Consider the following 6,378-nt stretch of genomic DNA (forward strand, 5'->3'; position numbering starts at 1 on the left):
GCAGTCATACTGTGGCTTTCAAATGTGGAGCTCTTGGTAAAAGGAAATGGAAAACAGGAAGAAAACACTTTGCAAACTGCAGCAGTTGCATCATAGATGAACTCGGCAAGGGAGGCCTCGGCTTGTTGAATGCTCACTCTTGCAGCCTGACTTAGCTCATCCTTGAGAAAGCTTCCCATGCCAGTTAGCGTGCCTCCGCCCCCAGGCACGTTTATCCAGCTTGCAGCGAGGGAAGCAAAATGCAAGTCATAATTACCAGTGCTTTTCAGAGCTAGTTTCCTAACCAAACACAGAGAATGGCTTTGTTTTTTCCCTAAAAGACTGAGGAGGGTGACCGCACCATGTTGAAAGATCTGACAATTACAAAACTAATATTAATAGTAGGAGGGGCCCCCTCGGGTGCACAGGTAGTGGAGTGGGAGTTACACAGAGGGGAAGGAGGTTCAGGTCAAGGTGCACAAGTGCCAGCCACCCAGCCACCCAGCCGGGTTGTCCGGGCTACAGTCTGGGCCATTTCCCTAATTGGCTGACCTGGGCAAGTCACTTCCCTGTCCTCCGGCCTCGGCTTCCCCACATTTGCAAAAGACCAGTTCTTAGTGGCACATGTGGAGGGTCAGCCACCTTCTAGTCCTGCTTGTGGATGCACGTCCCCTGTGTTCGTGGACCGTGGTCCTTGCTTTCCTCTGGACCCCAGGTCTTAGCACTGAGGATGGCCTCCCAGTTAGTGTGGCTTGTGTCTCCTGACGTGTTAGTTCTGGCCTTGTGGCCACTCACTCCTATGGCCTAGTGCCTGTCCTCACCCAGTGTCCACCTTCTGACCTTTCTCACTCCAGTCCCCACTACTCCCCCCCCCTTTCCTCTGAGCCTGACGCCCCCCCAGCCACCCTGCTGCCACTGTCTCACCTGCTTTAACCTCCTGCCAACACCTTTCTCCACTTCATGGCCAGCCTTCTCCAGAGAGCTTCATCTGGCCGTTTCCCCCTCGGCCCTCTGCAGTCTGGATGGTGCTGCCAACCCCAGAGGATGTTTAGCCGTCAGCCTTGTCTGCCACTGGGGGCCCCTCCCTCGTCAGGACACACCCTCCTTGCTTAGCTCCGGTGACTCTGTTTGTCCCCCCTGCCATCTCGTGGATACACTTTTGTGTTCCTCAGGGCTCTGTCTGCGTCCCCTCTCTTCTCTACACTCCTGACTGGTCTCATCCACCTCTGTTGTTTCAAGGACCACCAGCCCGACGACCCCCCAGTCATCGCCTCCAGCCCTGATCTCTCTTCCCAGCCTGGGGGACATCTCTGCAGCACCTGTCCCTAGGGCCCTCAACTTCACGGTGCCCACAAATGAGCCTGTCATCTTTCCCTCCCAGGCTTGCCCCACCTCCACCGTCCCCTCAGCTGGTGACAGTAAATCTCAAGTCATCCTGGACTCCTCCCCTCCCTAGCAGGTCCTGTGAATTCTTTCCTGGAGGTCTCTGGCCTCCACACTAACTCAGGCCCTCGCCACCTCTGGCCTGCACAGCTGCAGGGCCCCCCATCTGTCCCCTTCCAGTCTGTTCTCTGGACTGCACAGTCAAAGGTCCCCCTGGCGTCTCTCCATTCCAGCCCCACCCCTCAGAGGTTACTCGTGGCCTGGCTGATAAAGTCCAGTCCTGTAGCAGGGTCTAGAGGCCACGGCAGGGTGCCCCTCTGCTCTCTGGGGGCTCTGGCATTGCTGAGCCACCTCAGAGCTCAGCTCAGCCCCTCCTGGAGGCCTGGGGCAGGTGCCCACTCGGCACCCAGCGCCACACTCATCAGACCTTGTTCCTGATCAGGCCTGGAGCTCGGTGTCTTGCTCGCCGCCATCCTTCCAGTGCCTAAAACTGGGCTTGGGAGCCCTCTGGGTTTGGCTCTTAGTGGGTCTCAGTGAGCACCTGCCACATTCTGCGGAATAAGGACACTACAAACTGCCTCACGGGACTTGTTCCAGGATAATTTCTAAGAGTGTTCTCTTTACTGAAATATATGTTAATATATGGTAATTGCAGCTCACTTTAGTTAAGTATGCCAGATAGTAAACACACACTCCAAAGGGGAGGAGGAGAAAACATGCCTGTTCCCATGATGATTGCAAAGGAACTGGATTTTGTTATATTTCTATTTCCAAAAGTCAGTAGAATATCACTCCTCTAACTCAATTTAGTAATTTTTGTTTTTTCCAAAAGGTAATGTTGAAAACAGGGAAATAAATTTAAAACAGTAACAGTACTTAATATGCTGCAAACCAGTGTTTCTCAAGGCAAGGGGGTGGGGGGGGCGAGGCTTGTGCAGTAGAATCTCCCTGTTTAAAATGGGTATTTGGGTCTGAACTGTAAGGACTCGATCTCTGGGGCATCACCAGGGGATCTGGATTTTTACGCAGCCGTTTTGTCATGCGAGCAGTTTTTCAGGTGGGAAGAACTTCCCTGTCTGCTTTCAGCCACTGGGATTGGCTCAATCACTTAGCGACGTTTACACCAAGCATCAGTTGCGTCCGAGCGCTGTGCTGGCACTAGGGACGCAGCAAGAAGCGGGACGGGCAAGGTCCTTGCTGTCAGGGAGCTGAGGGTCGTGGGGTGCTGGGGTTACAGGGGCTAGATGAGTGAACGAGTGCCAGGTCCAGACGGACAGTGGTGGGTGGGTGGAAAGGCCTCTCCAAGGAGGAGACACTTGAGCTGAGGCCTTAGAGGAGGACGCAGAACACGAGAACACGTGCGGAGGCCCCGAGGCAGGTATGAGTGCGGAGCCAGGGCCATCGGGAGCAGGGTAAAGGGCGGCTCAGGAGGAGGGATGAGAAAGAGGCAGGGGCGGACAGGAGGGCCTGGCACCTCTGTTTTATTCCAAGTGTGAGAGAAGCCAGCAGGGACGTAGCACAGAGGGGTGACAAGATCTGGTGTCTGTTTTTAAAGGGTCACTCTGGCTGCCGTGTAGGGAGCAGGCTGGGGCCACGGCAGGCGGCACAGCACCCACCCGGGCCAGAGCTGCTGGTGGTGCGCACAGGGGACATGGGGGGAGGACGACAGGGCAGAGCCTCGAGAGCCAGCAGCCCTGCCCTGCTGATGCGTGGCCGTGGGGAGGGGCTGAGACAGACAGGAACCAGGGATGACCCTGACTCCTAGGTGAGGAGCTCAAGAACTGGGCAGCACTGGTGCAATCTACCAAGGTGGGAGGCAGAGGAGGAAAAGGCTTAGGGACTGGGATGCGGGTTCTTCTTACACTGAGCTCTCAGGGCCCATGAGACATCCGAGGGGAGATGCCACATTGCCAGATGACACGAGTCCGGGGCTCCAAAGGGAAGTCGAAGCCACAGACAGACTCAGAAGGCACCAGTGTGGGTGGAAGCCAAAGCCACAGGCTCCTGGGGCCTGAGTGTAACAGGGACAGAAGGCAGCGCTGCGGGTCACCCGCGAGCAGGAGTCTGAGCAGAGGAGCAGAAGGCAAGCCGGGAGGGGACAGTCCGGAATGCTGAGACCCTGGAGAACTGCACAGAATGCCACTAGGGGGCTGGATTTGGCAAGACTAGGACAATGGGGATGCAAACTTGGAGTGCGATGAGGGGTGAAGGGGCAGAAGCAAGCAGAGAACTCCGGGAGTTTGGCTGAGAAGGGGAGGAGAGAAGTGGGGGGTGGCTGGAGGAGAACATGGAGACAGGGGACACCAGAGCACGCCTGGCAGATGGGAGTGGGCCAGAGGCTCAGGAGATGAGGCAGGAACCGCCTTGCACTGGGCCAGGAGGGAAGCAGAGCGCGGCCCAGGTGCGGTGGGCTGGGAGGGGTGGGCCCGCGGGCTGCAGCCTTCTCTGAGCTCTGACACAGTCACCAGGAGAGGGGAGGGCATGCAAAGACTTCACGTAGAAAGTGGGAAAGTCTAAGCGTCAGCAGCCCTGTGACAGCCCTGGTCCTACGCTCAAAGCGGGACTGCCCAGTACAGCTGCCAGATTCTCCAGGTTAGCACGGCAGGGAGCAATAAAGCCCATTTCCTTGCATTAGGAAACACTTAGTCCTGTAATTCCAGGCTTCCTCACGCACACTCACTGCCTATGAACACACACACACACACACGCGCACACACACACACACACACACAGAGCTGATCTTCATTGTCTGCAGTAGTTATACTCTATAAAGTCACCATGAACAGTGAATACGGAACCACTGCTCCTAGGGGAAATACAAGGTTAGGTTCCTGCGAGCCACTGATCACATTTGCAGCAACCGATCAATACATAACCTTGTTTTATGTGTGTTTCTGCTTAAAGACACCTTATTTGCTATCTATTGTTGATTCATTAACACTGGACTTAGGGCCAACAGCACGTAACTCAAGCCTGAACAGAGCTCACCTAACGCACCTACTTTCTGCATAAGGCTCGTCACAGCCTGCTTGCGCTTAGGGACACGACACAGCACTTAGGCACTATGCTTGGGGCCCATTTTAAACAGCAAAATCACCAAGCAAAAGCAAAAAAAAAAAAAGCAAGCCCAAAACTGGACACTAAACAGACCATGAAAAGGACTTTAGAAACAAGAAAGCTGAGTATCACCTCCTTCAACCTCAGCTGGGAACATAGATATGTGTCACTTGAATTTTTTGATACTCTCCGCATATCTGCAAATGAGTGTGAAAGCACCGTATTGATTTTGGGGTTACAAATAAATTTTAGTGAATAGGCAGATTCACAAATATGGAATCTATGAATAATGAGGATCAACTATACTTAAAACTATTTTATGATATGCTATTATTGCGCACACACACAACCCCCGATGCCCCAGAGAGCTCATTAAAGGAGGGGCCTGCACCCCACAGCCCTGGCACTGAAACAGCAGCACCCGGGCACCCCGCCCTGCCAAGCCTGGGCTGCACCCAGCTTCCCCTCAGAGTAGCACGCTGGTATGCGAAACGCTGGAGTCACACGGCTGGGTTCAAATCCCAGCTCCACCACTTACTTGCTGGGTCTCCTGGGCAAGTTTCCAGACCTCTGTGTGTTTATAAATCTCGTCTGGCCCATCCTAGGGGGAATCTAATTGAACGACAAAGAGTATGCTAACAGAAATAGCGAGGCCTGACACAGGCTGTCACGCGAAAAGCTCAATGTATGTTTGTCGAGTAAGTGAATGAATGAGAGAAGCCTACCCTGTCCAGTAAATCAGCCTTCTTCTACATGAGCTTTTCTCGAACAACCAAGTCATGTTACATACACCTTTGTGTTCGGTTCCAGACTTCTCCCCACCCTCGAGCCATCGACAAGGGCATCACTTCACAATTCTCCCCTAGTCGTGACTTTTGTTGGGGGGCAGGGCTCTCAGTATCACCCACTCCCTTCTCAGTGACATCTGTTTGTTCCTCTTTTCCCAAACAAATAACATCGTGAATGAAGACTGAGTCATTCAACCGAAGTCATTCAACCGACCCCTTAAAAATGGTGAGAAACTGGCCAAGTACGGTGGCTCATGCCTATAATCCTAATGCTCTGGGAGGCCGAGATGGGAGGCTCACTTGAGGCCAGGAGTTCCAGACCAGCCTGGGCAAAAGTGAGATCCTGTCTCTACAAAAAATAGGAAAATTAGCTGGGCATGGTGGCACATGCCTGTAGTCCCAGCTACTCAGGAGGCTGAGGTGGGAGGATCGCTGGAGCCCAGGAGTTCAAGGCTGCAGTGAACTATGATGAGGCCACTGCACTCTAGCCTGGGTGATAGAGCGAGACCCTGTGTCAAAAAATAAAAGGAAAAAAAAAAAAAAGAAAAAGGCCGGGCGTGGTGGCTCAAGCCTGTAATCCTAGCAGTTTGGGAGGCTGAGGTGTGAGGATTGCTTGAGGCCAGGAGTTCTGAGTCCAAACTGAGGGAGACCCCATGTCTACTAAAAACAGAAAAATTGCAGGCGTGGTATTGCACCTGTAGTCCCAGCTACTCTGGAGGACTGAGGCAGGAGGATTGCTTGGGCCCAGAGGTTTGAGGTTGCTATGAGCTATGATCACACCATTGCACTCTAGCCTGGACAATAGAGCAAGACCCTATCTCAAAAAAACAAACAAACAACAACAAAAAAAAACAAAGGTCTGAAACTGCTACAGGACATGCCCTGCCTAAACATCATCTTCTGAAATCTAGTAAGGGTATAAAACATCAGCCTCTGTCCTGGCATCCTGCCGATCCTTTAGCCATTTGCCCACCCAGCCAACACACATCTGCCAAGTGAACTGGCAGAGGCAGGAGGGACCTGCCCACAGCACCTGACTCGGCAGACACAGCGTCAGGACTCAAACCCAAGTCTCCGGGCTGCAGGCTCTGGCACCCTTGACATCCTAGGCGTATGAGAGAATGCCCATGAGCTCCAGGTGCAGAGTCGAAGTAAGAGTTGTGACACACAG

This window comes from Eulemur rufifrons, chromosome 14, assembly GCF_041146395.1.
Source record: "Eulemur rufifrons isolate Redbay chromosome 14, OSU_ERuf_1, whole genome shotgun sequence".
Taxonomy (NCBI): Eukaryota; Metazoa; Chordata; class Mammalia; order Primates; family Lemuridae; genus Eulemur; species Eulemur rufifrons.